Source organism: Ambystoma mexicanum, chromosome 11, assembly GCF_040938575.1.
Source record: "Ambystoma mexicanum isolate Mex_15411 chromosome 11, UKY_AmexF1_1, whole genome shotgun sequence".
In the NCBI taxonomy this organism is placed as follows: Eukaryota; Metazoa; Chordata; class Amphibia; order Caudata; family Ambystomatidae; genus Ambystoma; species Ambystoma mexicanum.
In genome coordinates, this window is record NC_090934.1 from 1,274,469,754 (window position 1) to 1,274,486,892 (window position 17,139).

Consider the following 17,139-nt stretch of genomic DNA (forward strand, 5'->3'; position numbering starts at 1 on the left):
AAAAAGCTGATGTGGCAGAAAAAACCCTGAGTGTGACAACAGTTCTGGGTGGACCGCAGAGGTGATGCCGTTGATGTTTGACTTCTTAAGGACCAGGAGAAAAAGGTAGCTTCCCTCTTCCCACAGTAGATATTCCTCCAAAGGTCACCCCTGAAACACAGTGGCAAGGGAATGGTCTCTGGTCCTTTGACAGAAGTGAATACAGCCGTGACAAATTCTCCCTTAAGAATCTTGTTGCAGGTGAAGGATCAACAAGATACGGGACACAGGAAGTTGATAGCAGGAAGGTCAAGAATTGAATGAGGGTACGGAGGTGAGTACAAAGAAAAGGTACCTCAAAGAAAGAAGAACAGATAGAAGGAACCAACAGGATAAAGTCAAGATCGCTACAAAACGTGATATCTAATCAGCGTAAAGAAGATTACGGAAAACGTAGGAACTGGAGTCAAGTATATCACTGGTAAGAAAAAATTGGGATAGACAGAGATGGTGTAAGCACCGTAATGAAAGTAGAAATTAGTAGATAGCTATGGTCCGCGACCGAAAAGAATTAACAACCCAGAAAGAATTCAGGTAGAAGATAGACAGAACCGGGAAGTACCGCAGAGCGGGTACACACACGAAACGAAAGTAAAAAGGCACAGAAAGGAATCGAAGGAACAGAAAGCAACAGGTCAGGGAATGAGAACTGAAGTAGATGAAGTAGTGAAGCGGACAGAGAGTAAGCAAAGTAATTGTAAGCAAGCGAGTCAAAGCAAAAAGCGCTAGCACGAACAAAACGCACAAGCAGCGAGGGTCCTTAGACAGATACAACGCGAAGCGTATCCGGAGGTAACCGCCTATTAACTCGCGGTGGCCATCTTAGGGATAAACTAGACCACTGCAGCCAGTTAGAGCGAACAATACCCCTCAGCCTCCACTGATGCCAACGCTTCCAGAGGTGAAGCGTGACAGTATGCCCCCTTCTTAAGCCAGCACCACCCGGCTTAGCAGGGTACAGAGCATGGAAACGTTGGATGAGATGGGAGGCATGAATGTTGCGAGCAGGTTCCCAGGTCCTCTCGGAAGATGAATAGCCCTTCCAATGTACAAGGTATTGGATTCCACCTCTCCTATATCGTGAATCTACCAACCTATCCACCTCATATTCATCAGGATCTCGAACACTTGGTTGTCTTACTGGAGGTATACTTCTTCCAAAAGGATCCTTGATGTAAGTCTTGAGAAGAGACGTATGAAAAACGGGGTGAACCTTCTTAAGAGAAGGAGGCAGTTTCAATTTGAAGGCCACCGGGTTGATCTTGGAGATCACAGAGAATGGGCCAATGTACCAGGGAGAAAACTTTTCCCTGCTAACCCAACAAGGCAGAAATTTGGTAGACAACCAAACCAAAGTTCCAACCTTCCAGTCAGGATTCGTTCTACGGTACTGATCAGCTTGTCTTTTGTAAGACCAGCGACTGTCCTCGAGGGATCTCAGGGCATCCTTGTGAACTTGTCTGAGAGAGGTTAACAGGTTGTCCACTGAAGGAGAGTTGGTGGGAGAGAATCTACCCCAGGGCAAATGTTGGGGATTAAACCCATAGGTGCAGAAGAGCGGACTCATGTCAATGGCGGTATGTTTAGCATTGTTATAAGAAAATTCCGCCATAGGAAGGTATGTAGTCCAGTCATCCTGCTCCACATTGCAAAAACAACGAAGATGTTGATCCAGTATAGCATTTAATCACTCTGTTTGCCCATTAGTCTGGGGGTGATATCCCAACGAGAGAGCCCTATGTATGCCCATCTGTTTGCTGAGAGAAGCCCAGAACTTGGAGGTGACCTGTAACCCTCGGTCATATGTTATAGTCTGGGGAATACCATGCAATTGAACCACATCCCTGAGAAAAATCCTGGCCATCTCTGGTGCCGAGGGAACTCCAGTTAATGCAGAAAAATGTGCCACTTTACTGTAGGTATCCACTGTCACCATTATGGCAGCATGGTGATTGGAAACAGGTAAGTCCACAATAAAATCCATCAATATGTAATCCCAGTGCCTAGACGGCAAATCATTCTGTTGAAGTAGACCTAATGGCCTTTGTCTGGACACTTTACTCCAGGCACAGATGGGACGGGTCTTGACATACAACTTGGCATCCTTTTGCATGGTAGGCCACCAGAAATGCCTAGAGAGCAATTCCACAGTAGCGTTTTGTCCCTTGTGTCCGGACATGGGGTTGTCGTGACACCATTGGTGTGCCTGTGCTTGTAATGCAGGGGATGGCAAAGAGAGTGCTCCCTTATGTACCATCAAACCGTTTTCAAGTGGAGTCATATCCTTGGGGAAATCATTCTTCTTCATTCTCTTGGTGGCTTCTCGTATATCCTTAAGGAATGGAAACACAGCATCCAAAAACCTTGGATTAGGTAAAAGAGGTTCGTTGCCCCTATACGTGCCAGACCAATCTCCTAGACTCCTGGATAATGAGTCTGCAACAACATTTTTGGAACCGGGAACATAGGTGATATTGAAATCAAAATGTGAGAAATAGTATGCCCAGCGAGCATGGCGAGAATTGTTGCACTCCATTTGTTGAAGCACCTTCAGATTGCGGTGGTCAGTTCTGACCAGGAATGGATGAGTGGCACCTTGAAGAAGATGATGCCATTTCTTGCAAGCTTGGCGAATGGCTAAAAGTTCTCTTTCTAGAACAGAGTGGTGGTTAAAGTGCTGGAATAGTAAGCGATTCGATGTTCTGTTCCGTCCTTCTCTTGAATCAACACTGCCCCAAGGGCACCTCCTGAAGCATCTGCCTCTAAAATGAAATGAAAGGTTGTGTTTAATCAGGCTGTATTAATATAGGAGCCGTCGTGAATAACCTCTACAACTTCTGGAAGGCTTCTTGTGCTGCAGTAGAAAACAAAAATGGAACACCCTTCTTGAGTAAGGAGGTTATAGGCAAGATGATTCTTGAGTAAGGAGGTTGTAGGCAAGATGATATCCGAGAAATGAGAGATAAATCACCTATAAAAATTTGCCAGTCCCCAGAATTTCTGAACTTCTTTCACCATTGTGGGTTGTTTCCATTCCAAAATGGCCTTTACTTTATCCGGATCCATTTGGACACCTTCAGAGGTTAATATAAACCATAAGTAAGAAACCTGAGAAGCCTCAATAGTACATTTCTCCGGTTTAGCACATAATTGGTTGGCTTGAAGTCTGCATAACACCTTTCTCACATGTTTGCAATGCTCTTCCAATGTAGCAGAGAATATCAAGATATCGTCCAAGTATACTACCATAGACAAGAACAATAGATCAGTGAATATCTTGTCCACAAACCTTTGAAAGACTGCAGGGATATTTACCAGCTCGAATGGCATAACCCTATATTCGTAGAGACCAAATGGCGTTCGAAAGGCGGTCTTCCATTCATCACCTTTTTTAATTCGCAGCAAGTGGTAGGCTCCACAAATTTCCAATTTAGTGAAGAATCGAACTCCACGGACCACCTTAAGTATGTCCCGGATGAGAGGCATCGGGTATCGGTCTCTAATGGTCAAATGATTAAGACCCCTGTAATCAATACAGGGTCTTAATTCAGAAGACCCCTTTTTGGAAATGAAGAACAAGATCGCCCCTCCCGAGGACTTGGACTCTTGAATCAGACCATCATGTAAGTTGGCATCCAGATACTCCTTGAGTGTCTGTTTCTCCGGAACAGAGAGAGGAAACATCCGTCCGAACAGAATTTGAGCCCCTTCTTGGAGTTCAATACTGCAGTCTTCTGGTCTGTGTGGAGGTAACAACCGAGGGAGTCTCTCCTCAAAAACCTCCTGATATTCCTGATATTGTCTTGGTATCAAAGACACTGATGCCTTGGTCGGCGTGATTTGTTCACTTGTCTGGGAGTAAGTCTCTGGAGTTGTGAGGCAAAACTGGGAGCAGTAGGTGGAGGCAAGGCAAAGAGTATTGGCCTTCCAATCTATTTTGGGATTATGTTGTCTCAACCATGGTATTCCGAATATGACTGGGAGTGTGTGCAGCTCTGATTATGTCGAATGTTAATTGCTTGGTGTGACTGCCCAACGTTACCTGGATAGGAAGAGTCTCCATAACTATGGGGCCGGAAGATAAGGGTGTACCATCTACCCCTTCCACCGGAATGAGTTTCTTCTTCTCTCTGAGTGAAATCATGTTGTTCTTGGCCTAAGTGACGTCTATGAAGTTTCCAGCCACTCCACAGTCCAGCATGGCATGTGTCTTGAGACTCTGTTGAGGGGAAACCTTCAACTGTATCGAAAACACCATTAGACGATTGTCTTCTTCCTCTTCTAGTGAACTGGTGTGGTCACAGGGGTTGGTGCACAGCTCCCTGATACCTCCCCTGCATAGGTATGGGGTTGAGCGTTTCCCTGGCGCTTAAGTAGAACCTCTGGGCAGGAACCTAGTTGATGTTTAGCAGAACCACAGTAGGCAAAGAGACCTTTCTCCCTTCTTCTTCTTTCATCTGAGGACAACGGTCCTCTAGTAGCCCCTATATGCATATGCTCGTCCGAGGATCCACAATCTCTTGGGTTGGGTGAGAAGGTAGGTAATGGGGAATAGTACCTTCCTCTTCTTCTTTCCTTCTTCCATTTCATTGCACCGATATTCGACCTGGAGTGCAGCTGTGGCAAGCTCTTGAAATATGTTGGGTCTGGGCATTCTTGCCAACTCATCCTTGATATCCTCATGCAGTCCTCTGCGAAACAGCGTCTGTTGTGCTGAATCCAGCCATCCTGATTGTGCAGAATAATGTTGGAATTGTGAAACATAAGTCTGAACATCCTGTGTTCCTTGTCTGATATCCACCATTGCTTCAAATGATGAAAACTGCACCTCAGGCCGATCAAAATGGCTTTTGAAGTTTTGCACAAACTGCAGATAATTAGTTATCGAAGGGTCTGCGTTAGTGACCAAAGGGGTTGCCCAAGCAAGTGCATTTCCTATTAAGTTAGCTACCACAAAGCCAACCTTGGATCTGTCCATTTCGTAGGTCTTTGGACGAAAGGAAAAGTATACTTGGCACGCATCCAGGAATTCTTTAAGTTGTTTCGGGTTACCATCATACTTCCCACAGGGAAATGGATGAGAGGGGAGATCGCCTCGTGTGTCTTCTCGAAGGGCTACTTGTTGACTCAGAACAGCGTTCTGATCCTCAAGTTTCTGTACTTCCAAACAAAGCCCCTGAATGGCATTAGCTAACTCCTGGTACTGTTCCAGGGAAGCCATGGGAATAGTTGGGCGTCGTATACTGTCAAAGTCCGTGGTACCTCCCCATTCCCTCTCCTCACCTGAATCTTCATCTAAGATGTCCAATACATTTTTAATTCGGTTCCTTTTAGTTTCTTTCATCTTTCTTTCCTTTTTCTCGTGCAAGTAAGGGCGAGCTCCTTCGGGGACCACCTTGACCTGCAGGGAAACAGGATCAGGGGGGACCCCAAGTAGCAAGCCCCCAAAAATGTCCAGGGAAAAAGCCGATGTGGCAGAAAAAACCCTGGGTTTGACAACAGTTCTGGGTTGACCGCATAGGTGATGCCTTTGATGTTTGAATTCTTAAGGACCAGGAGAGAAAGGTAGCTTCCCTCTTCCCACAGTAGAGATTCCTCCAAAGTTCACCCCTGAAACACAGTGGCAAGGCAATGGTCTCCGGTCCTTTACCAGAAGTGAATACAGCTCTGCCAAATTCTCCCTTAAGAATCTTGTCGCAGGTGTAGGATCAACGAGATACAGGACACAGGAAGTTGATAGCAGGAAGGTCAAGAATTGAATGAGGGTACAGAGGTCAGTATGAAGAAAAGGTCCCTCAAAGAAAGAAGAACGGATAGATAGAACCAACAGGACAAAGGCGAGATTGCTACAAAACGTGATATCTAATCACCGTAAGGAAGATGACAGAAAAAAAAATAGGGATGGATAGAGATGGCATAAGCACCGTGATGAAAGTAGAAATGAGTAGATAGCTACGGTCCGCGACTGAAAAGAATTAACAACCCAGAAAGAATTGAGATAGAAGATAGACAGAACCCGGAAGTACCACAGAGCCAATACATACGAAACGAAAGTAAAAAGGCACAGAAAGGAATCAAAGGAATAGAAAGCAACAGGTCAGGGAATGAGAACTGAAGTAGATGAAGTAGTGAAGCGGACAGAGAGTAAGCAGAGTAATTGTAAGCAAGCAAGTCGAAGCAAAAAGCGATAGCATGAACAAGACGCACAAGCAGCGAGGGTCCTTAGACGGATACAACATGAAGCGTATCCGGAAGTAACCGCCTATAAACTCGCGGTGGCCATTTTAGGGGTAATCTAGACGGCTGCAGCTGGTTAGAGCGAACAATACCCCCCAGCCTCCACTGATGCCAACGCTTCCAGGGGTGAAGAATGACACATACATTTCCACCTGCCTAGGAGGATTCATAACATTCAGATTTGCCCTGAACGCACTGCTAGACAGGTTATGTTAAGTTATGTGGAGTTTTATAAAGCACACAGGTCACCCAAGGGTATCATGGAACCATCAACAGGCTGAACTGTAGGAATCAGAAACAGCCTTGGCCTAGGTCAGATTGAAAAGAAAGGTATGAGCTGCTTCTGAAAAGTCAATAAATTGGGCTCTCGACAGGGCGAGGATAGGGAGGTGTTCCAGAGTTTTGCAGCTTAAACCCCAGAAGTGCGTCCCACTTGCCTTTCTTTCCGATATCCCAAGCTTTCTGTCCCGATTAGATCTGACCAAACATAGTCACTGAAACGATGCACATTTATACGCACTCTGGAATTTGAGGAGCTGCTTGAAGATTTGACCACAGCTAACTATGACATAAGTTCCATTTTGTGGTCTAGAAGATGGAACTGGGGAAACCTCGTGTGCCAGCGACCACAACACCTATCTGATGTATGCCCGGAGGGCTGGGCATGGGGGTAAATGGTGGATTGCCAAGTTCCTCGGTACACAAGAAGCTCAACCAGAGGTTGTAAATAGTGTATGACTTTGCGAGTAAAACATATGTTAGCACTTATAATAGCACAGTAATGAGGTTGTTGAATGTGAACATGAGTAAAATTACAAGTACTTCACACCGACTTTGAATAGAATGGTTATAATCAAGAAAATGTACATTTTCTTTGGATTATGGCATCCAAGGCATCTTCCTTAGATTTAAAAGATTGTTACTGACAACACTTAACGTTGTGTGTTTTTTGTACTCGCATTTTAAACAATAATTATAATAACAATATGGACCAATGCATCGAGGAGGACATTATACTCTTGATTCATTATTTACAAAAAATATATATGATTTCATCGCATAAATTAAGATACACAGTGTTAGTTCCTAATGTACCTCCACACTACATTACTCAGAGGTGGAGCGAAAACAAAAATAGAAATGTTTTATTTTATTTTATATTATTTACAGTGCATTGTTAAAATACAGGCACTACTCACCCATCACTTGGGCATGTACAGGGTATATATGCACCGATTAATTCTTGCTCAGGTCCATCATTGTTGTATGGACACAGCCTCGATTGTATATTTTTATAGATGATGTCTCACACTCTGTCTACTTTGAAGCAAGGCATATTTGGCACATAGCTTCCGTCCTGTTGAAGGTTGGATCAATGGAAGGGCTAGAGCTGTGAAGCCCTGGATAAGCGACCGAAACACATGTCGACTTGTATATCTTCTGTGGCATACACAGATAGACACAACTGTACTTAGGAAAGGGTGCAGGAACATTGTGTCAATCAACTTTGCTTGGTGGTTATATTGATTATTGATGATGATACCATATATTAACGTAGATAGAGAGATTCTAGGTATGAATGTATGAGTGCGTATGAGTGATGGGTTAACTGTATGTGAGTATCTTTTAGATATGTGAAAAATGTATTGTGTATCTTAACTTATGTAATGAAATAAAATCATTTTTTTGAGTACATGATTGATCAAGAGTATATTGTCATCCTTGATCTATTGGTCCATATTGTTATTATAATTATTGTAGTCTCAACTGGAGGACCACAGATTATTTTCAGGTACCCTTTATTTTTTAGAAACCCGCATTTTAAACAAAAAACATGGAACTTTGAAAAAATGTTTGGTTATAAACAAAAAAAGAACTGTTTATTCAAATGCTATAAATAATAAAATAGTTGATTTAGCATAAATCATGTGCAATACATGTGGTTACTTATTATTTTCCTAATAATTAAATTATATAAATGAAAGTCAAAGCAAACCCTGAGGGAGAGAGGGAAGGACTGGTAGACTACAGTCCGCCAAGGAAGCTTGGATTGTTCTTTTATTGTGTATCCTACCCCATTTTATCCTCTTGACAAAAGATGGGCACAGAGCGGGAAACCGACACAGTGTGTTTCACCGCTCTGTGCAGGGGATCCGCCAGTGCCTTTGCCTACACCACATTTTGGTGCAGTGGTATCGGCAGGGATCCCTATTGATTCATGCTGCTCTTTGCAGCATAGAATATGAGGCGGGCCCTATAAGCATCCCATGTAATAACAACCGCCATGCTTTCCTATGCAGGCTACCATTACTGATCTCTGCACTCCGCACACGTGCACACATTGTTGACCCTAAAGCATGTTCCACATGAGCGGACACTGTTCTCAAAAAAACGGTTCTGTATCACAGATAGGGATAAAACAGATTTCTTACTCTGTGAGAGTATCTATTCCATATACAAAAAGAAATCCTATTTGTTATTCAAGTGTCACCCTTCACTCTTCCCACATCAAGTGGAACATTTCAAAAGATTATCACAAATTTTATTAATCATCAATTACCGTATTTTCTTAAAAACATAATCATAAAAATGATCACAATACACAAAACACATACAAACTGCTAAAATAACACAAGTAGAACCACCATAAGTGAGTCGTAGTACAATACTTCTTCAAAGGATCAAACATGTGTAACCAAATAACACTTTGATTCCATTGCCTTCCAACTTTCAGCTTATTCCCTATTAATCTATCTAAAACCCGATTTGTACAAGTTTCTGTCCTTTTTGAACACCAATGTAGGACATTCTTCAGGGGAGTGTGTCTTGTGTCGAACTTTAAAATCTTCTTTAGTTGTGGAGAGTACCCTGTTGGTCAAACAGACACCCTATTAGTGTTTAGCTTTCAATATTAGTTTCTATTTCCATAAAATCAAGCCCTTATCCATAAAGGGGCTATACTAGTATGTGCATTATTACATACCTCCACTTCCTTATATTGATTCTTGGACCTTTACTGGTTCCTGCTGCAGATTCCCAAATTTCTATTGGAATGCTCGCTCTTCCTCCTTTTGATTCTGATCTAGTGTACAATGGATGCACATTACGATAGGTTATCATACGTAATGCGCTAAATTCTTTTCTTAGTATATGTAGAACCATGGGAACGTACCCAAAATCAGATATTCCCATCCACTTCTTTTGTCTCTTGCTACCAAATATTCTCTGTTTTCTAATATGTAAATATGACCCTGTAAAACAGAGTGCTATCTCAGTTTTTCGTATTAGTCTGTCAATTTGGCCTTCCTTACTTTGAAATGCATCTTATATTGTTGAAAATAGTGAGGAAAAAACTTACTTTTGTCATTAGGTAATATATTCCACCATACTTGGACTTGGTTTCATCCAAAAATATTAGCCTCCAATTCTTTTCCTTTTTCAAATTTTAATTCTATAAAACAAAGCCAAAATAAAGGCTATATTATAGATATATGGCTCCCTTTAAACAATATATATTGTACCAAGAGTCTCTGCCCCACTTACTTGAGAAAACCGCATGTAATTCGGATCTGCCTCAAAACATCCCGTTCAAATCTGGATGCTGACGCTGTCAGGTACCCCAAATACTATGTCTGTGGTGGAGATGGTAAAAAACGGCGTCTCACATGACGCGACACCATGATGTCATCGCGTTGGCTCGTACGTCTACGCGATGATGTCATCGCGCCGGCACCAATGCGAGGCATAACGTCCAACGCCCCTGATGTTTGTGGGACTCGTAGGAAGTCACAGACATGGAATTCCATGTCGGACAGAGTTCTAACGCGGAGGAAATACCCTCGCGAACCATAAAAGGCCCGTGGTGTATGCGGGCCTAGATGGACAAAAATTATGTTCAAATGTAGAATGTTGGGGGCCCTTAATTCTCAAACTAGGCTGGGCCACAAGGTGGAAACCTTTATTGGAATACAAAGCTCCTTTTGTTTTTCAATATGCAGAGACCCAAACGGAAGTATGCGGTCTAAATTTACAAACATGGGGCAGATGCATTAACTCACTAGAAGATGAAATATATGGGAGGTCTGATTGTTTATAGTTAGGCATTGTGCCATTCCACTCCCTCATTTAGTCCCTAATTTGACTTTTTGACAAAAAAATAAGTTTCTGTTCCAAATGCAACAATTTCTTATTAATCACCAACTGTGATTTCCCCTTGATTTGTTTCAGAATACACCATTCAAAGTCATTACATATGTGTTTCATTTCTAAAAACTGTACGGAAATCCAGGGTCTATTCCCATCACTCTGCTAGTATCCTCTCCGTTGGAAAAAACTGTTCAAAATCCAGTGGAGCCGGGCGCAAAAGTGGACGTAGGTGTGGTACAGGTTTGCTCCACCACATTTAATAGGTTGACCAAAATTAGATGTTAAATCAAAATCCTTTTAACTGTCCAGAGTGCCTTACTATGTAACAATTGCTACATTACAGTATAATGTAATGTAGCCACCTTACAATACAAGAAATTACTATTTGGAGGATGTTTTCAAAAAGCGATTTTGGAGGTCATCTCACCTGCCCAAGGAAACAATAAAAGGGCCTTTCATGAACAAGCAGGAACATAATTCGGCCAAGTGCAATATATTTGCAGCCACAGGAACTGACCTTTTTGGAGCTCACCCTCTCTTGCATCAAGGACATCTTTTCTACTCGCAGGGATAATATGACTCTCTTTTTTGCCCTTGGCTGGCACTGCTCTAAGCACTGACCTAGTCTTCTTTTGTGTTAGAACTGGATTTTTTGTGGCCCAAATTCAAAATCCAAGGCTGAAAACCAGCCCTACAGATAAGGGGTTTATTGGCTATTTTTACTTTTACTCGCCTAAAAATAAAAATAGATTTGATTTTGAGTCTTTATGACGTGCTTATGACAGACTTAACCGTATAGCGGTGCAGTTGCTATCAAACACATAAAGTTAACAAAGCAATGCAAACACCACATTTTTTAAAATAATCAACAAGGCTCCCTAAGGCCAATCATTACCCCTTTACTTAAACAGAAACGTCTTGAGAGCTCTACGGAATTGGTGAAGTGTCTCCAGAACCCTGATCTCTCTAGGGATGCTGTTCCATGATTTTGGACCAAAGACTCCACTTGACACACACATAGATGGTGGAACGGTCAGGACCAACAGATCTCTTGTCCGCAACAGCCTGGCAGATTGGTAGCAACTGATCTTATCTCTTAAGTAGGCCAGGGTCAGTCCATTTGCGCATTTAAAAATAAGGCATGCCACCTTACATTTAATACAGTCCTCCACTGCCAACCAGTGCAGTGCTCGACGAGAGGGGGAAACATGGGCCGATCTGTCTAAATGGCAGACATATCTGATAGCCGCATTCTGAGCTTTTTGAAGCCTACATATTTGTATAGCTGGGTGCCCATCAAAAGACTATTACAATAATCCAGGTAGGCATTCTTTAGGCCACCTAACACCATTGCACGATATTCCTCCGTGATAAATGGCAGAACTTGATGTAAAAAATTGCGTGCACCATAGCGCCTATCGGGCACTCGCTACCTAGGTTGTCCTGCCAAATACAGCCCAGGTTTTTAACCTTCGTGGCAAACTTCAGCTCAGTGCCCAGGAAATTGGGAAGTAATGATTCCTTAGTGGCCATGATTCAGTATCTAGGTCCAAACCATGCAGGCTCTGCGTTCGACGCATTCAACTGGAGCAGATTTTTTGACATCCACTCACCCACTTCTTCCAAACATTGTTTGACCTTCAGCATGGCTTCTTCAGTGTTTCCAATTTTGATGAAAATCAGGGTGGCATCGGCGTAGGAGTTATACTTCATCCTCTGACAACTCAGAATATCCATCAATGGCCTCAAATACAGATTAAAAAGTAGAGGTGACAATGAGGACCCTTGCAGTACTCCACATCCCATCACCGTGGGATAAGAAATATATCACCTCATTTTGACCTGCTGTTGTTGCTCAGCCAGAAACTCTGCCCACCACTCTCAGGTGGTCAAGCAGAATGTGGTGATTGACCGTGTCAAATGCCATGGACAGGTCTAGCATCACTAACAGTGAAAGCTCTCCCTGATTCGCAAGCCATTAAAGATCATCTTGAACGGCCAACAAAGCCGTCTCCGTTCCAAACTTGGGTCGGAAACCTCATTGAAAGGAGTGCAACCAAGTCTCCTTTTCCATATGCTCCTGCAACTGCCAGGTAACCACTTTCTCCAGAAATGTCCCTGGACACGGGAGTCCTGCTACCGGTTGATAATTCTGGAGATTAACAGGGTACCGAATTTTTAACAGCAATGTCATAATAACATTATTTTAGCCCCTGGGGCACTTTGGCCTTGTTCAAAGATTTCTTTTATAAAGTTAGTCAATAGTGATGCTCTCTCTTGAGCTATACCCCTTGCTACATAGGCAGGCATAGGGAACAGAGAATAATTTGTGAGTTTAAGGGCCAGGATTAAAAACTGTACATAGTCCTCAGATACTGGGAAGAAATCAAATGGGACAATCTTCTCCAACGTCACTGCCTGTGCTAGGCCCAATGAGGACAACTGACTAGGTGGACCTAGTGCTATATTCTGAACTTTAGCCAGAATACCATTCTGGATAATTTACATTTTCTCCTTAAAGAACCTATTTAAAGTATTGGCCTGTTCAAAAGAGGGTTCAATGGTAGAGACAATACAGCTTGGCTGGCAGAACCTGGACACAATGGCAAACAGTTCTCTTGATGGATTACTTGCTACAGCTAATTCCTTGTGCAGAATGTCCCTCTTTGCCTTGAAAATGGCCTGTTTATAGCTACTCAAGACTATCTTCACTCTGCTAATCCTTACCGGAGTTCTGCCTTCCCTCCATCTCCGGTCCGTAATACTGACCAGTTTACGAAGGGGGACTACATTTTGGGTAAACCAAGGTTTTTGAGGTCCTCTTCCTGTTTGATTTCAAAGTTGCAATCTTAGAGCATCTTTTTCTTTTTTTTTCTTTTTGCTGCCCCTGTCCCCATGCTCTGGGTCCTTACCTATGAAATATACCTTACTGATTTTGATAAACATGGGTTAGGTACTTGTAAAGGATGTATTTGTCTAGTCACATTTTTCCTTGATCAATGACTACCTGACAATTATTGCTATTTCCTTTGTCATTTATATGGCTCATTCACTATTTACACTTTGTTGTTTCCTGATTGAATATACGGCTGAGCATAATCTATGGATTAATAGATTGTAAATCCTGATGGTGACAGGGACTTCTGGGTACTACAACTTGTGACTACTCCACCCTTGGACTAACTTCTACTCATGGACCAATTCTGACTGATACAGATTCCTTCTCAATTTTAATAAATAATTGTATATTTTTATACATTATTATTTATTACTTCTATTTTTATTCTATCTGTTATTTTATTCTATCTGTTATTTCACTAATACTTTTTTTATCCTCCCTTTTAAATAAATAATGGTATTTTCATACATTATTATTTATTTATTTATTCTTCATATTCTAGCTACATACTTTCTGAAATATTGAATATGGAACTTATTCCTTTCCTTGCAGTTATCAGATTATTTCTTGCACGGCATCGCCGCGCTTTTGCATTTGTTTTTTTGCCCCTGGACTTCAGGCACCCGCGTGGGGTCCATATAGGCTGACTTACTCACTGCCCTTGAGCTTCTCGTTAGTCCTTTGACTCACAGGACTTCTTAACGTACTCACTTGTAGTTCTTATATTGATTGAACTGTATGTTTACAGTCTACCGCGCATGCACAGTGGTGACGTCATAGCCATGATCAAGGCTCTGACGCATCTCTATTGTGGAAGTATAGAAAAGGGACCGTTCATGAAGGCAACAAATCCTGATTGCGGGATGAGCGCCACCATGACACCCTCACTCTGACCGGTTGTAATGTAAGTAATTGACAGCTGTGTGTCGGCTTTGCTCTAACTCTCGGTTCCAAACCCTACTTATGGTATTTTTCCTATCTTTCTTACTCAATCTTTCAGCTCAATCACCAGAAGGAGTACTTCCAGTATTCTCCCTTTATTTCTGGGTCTACCACAGTGCACCACTTTCTGACCAAATTGTAAGTGTTCATTTGAATACTTTTTCTCTTCCCTATGATCTTTTGCTATATAGGACACTTTGGGCCTCATTACACAGATGGCGGAAAATACCGGCACCGCCTTGGCACCGCCTTGGCGGAAAGGGGAATTACCGCCCCATTCCAAGGTTGGCGGGGCGGTAATTCCCCCTTCCGCCATTGCCCTTCCCCATTCCCATTTTTGCCCCATAGGGCTCAATGGGAATGGGGAAGGCGCTAATTACGGTACCGCAAATTGCGGAACCGTAATTAGCTCCCTGGGTCCCTTTGCGGGTTAGTTTTTAACGCCTGCTAAACAGCAGGCGTTAAAGTACCTACCCGCAAAAGGACCTCGTAGTAAGGCGGTTAGGGTTAACGGTCACTGGTACCATTACCGGTGACCATTAACCCTTACCGCCTTCCGTGTAATGAGGCCCTAAGTGTTTATACTAAATTGTGTAAAAGAACCCTTGATTACCTTATCAAATGACTGATCTGTTTTCAGATATTGGATAGTGTTCAGGGGACGGGAGTTCCTAGATAACACTTTTAGGAACACCCACCTCTTTGTTCTTGCGATATCCAACCTAGATGCCAAGGTTGAGCCTTCCCCCCCGCACCTCAAATTGTTTTCAAGTCCTTTCAAACCGAGTTAGGTTGTTTCCTCAATTTATCTCAATCTACAAACTAAATAGGTGTGCCTTAGTGTTTCTTCTTCCTCTCATTCCTAAGGTTATGTCAAGCCTTATGAAGGGTCATCCCTCTGCATTGGGTTGTGGGATGGCACACCAAGTGCAGTGAGCAGGTGCACCAGCTGTTTGCATGGAATTGGCTATGGATTCTATTGCATGTCCCCTGGATGCATTGTGCTTTGAGTAGGTGCACATACTGTAATTCTCTAAAAGAACCCATCAGTAATTTCCAGGGGTTTCCAGAGGGTTCTTGCGTGCATGCAGGCCAACAGTGATCACCATAGGCGAGGCGCAGATCTCAAGGAGAGCCCTCTGGAAATTAGCTGCCTGACGGGGTAGCGGTCGGGCTATTGCCTGGGGCTTCTTCGGTTCTTCACTGGCTGCCGAACAAGTCTGTTAATGAAGAACGCTGAGATTTGGCACGATCGGGCCCCTTTCGTTCTTTACCCAACTACCCCCTTTCTTTTTGACCCCTACAAGTTCACGATTGTGTGCAATGGCTATTGCTCACAACAGCATGAGTCTTGGCTTTGCTGAAGCCTGGTATGTGAACGTTGGTCCTCTCCAGTAATAAGAATCACAGATTCTATTCTGCTTATGCCGCCAGGGCCTCAATTCTGCAATTCTATGCAATGGATAAACCAGTTTCTGATTTTTAAGAGGTCTGCTCTGTTGCATTTCATCTTCCTATATTTGTGTTATGGATTTACTTTTAAATAAATGAATGACTGGGGCGCTGTTGCATGGCAACCAAGATGGCGGCTCTCACCTAGGGCTCCCGTACCCGGCGCTGTCTAAGGACAGAAATAAACTTCTCCAGCAGATTGCGAGACATCTGAGGGCAGATGCCTGATGGCCCCAGCTACAAATCAATCTCCTCACGGCCGCGCTAAGTGAGGGACGAGCGGCTGGATTTGCTACGCCTGAGGGGGGTGGCAAGTGAGGGACGACCTGTGCCGCCCATCATACTACGAGGTCCGTCTGCTGCTGCAAATTTCACTAAGGGCCGGGGCACATCCCGCCCCAGTTCCAGAGACCTATCAGATCCTCAATTTCTGCACAGCGCTCCCACTGCGGTGGTTGAGTGGGGCACGCTGAGCGAATACCCTGTTGGTGATGGGACGCCCGCCACACTACACTACTGGAGCTGCCGGTTTGAGATGGAGGTGAGTCCTTGGTGAGAGGAGTCCTGTCCATCAGAGGAACCACAATGCCGCGGAAGACTTCCTGAGTGGTTCCCCACTAGGCTGTACATCTGCTTCTGACCACATATCGTCCTTCCGAAGTGCGAGGCACTGACGAACTTTCATCCACTGTTGTACTAGTGGAGCATTGGTTGGATGCATTGTGGCTCCTGCAGGCACAAACTAATAGCCAACATCATTTTACTCCGACCTGCCATCTGCAAACATGTCTGGTAGCCCTGCTTGAGGGGGACCCGGCCGCCATCTTGGGGCAGCGTGGAAACTATCTGCAACTGCCGTATCATATGGACTAGCTATGGTGTGGACACACCCTGGGCATGACAGACTGCATGTTCTGCAGGTGATTAAATTCTATAGGTGCTACCTCGCTCGCTGCCTGGTGCGGACCACATGCAGACCTGGGCAAATCTCCTGCGTGGTGATCCTGCTATAGCCTGCTGTGATTATCCCGAATTGACCTACCACTTCGAGACTCGATACTATTTTCATTCGACTGCCCCTCTACCAAGTGGGTGACATACTGCCCTGGAACTGGCTGTGCACTGTGGACTGGCTGGTTGGGACGCCTGACACCCTCAAAGCGTCTTCTGGCAACCCTGGATTTCTACACAAGATGACAAAAGGAGATGCTAAGAATCAACGCTACATGAACCATTACATTAAATATACTCCTAAACCATGGACTTCTGGGGGGGTGACCGCTGATATGGAATACAAATCCATCCCGATGGAACTCCCTGAAACTCAGCGCATGATGGCATGCATGCAGGAGGGATTCACTAACGTTCACAGCAAGCTTGATGGCATGCCCAGCACTATTGACTCCATAAAGACACTTATCGAT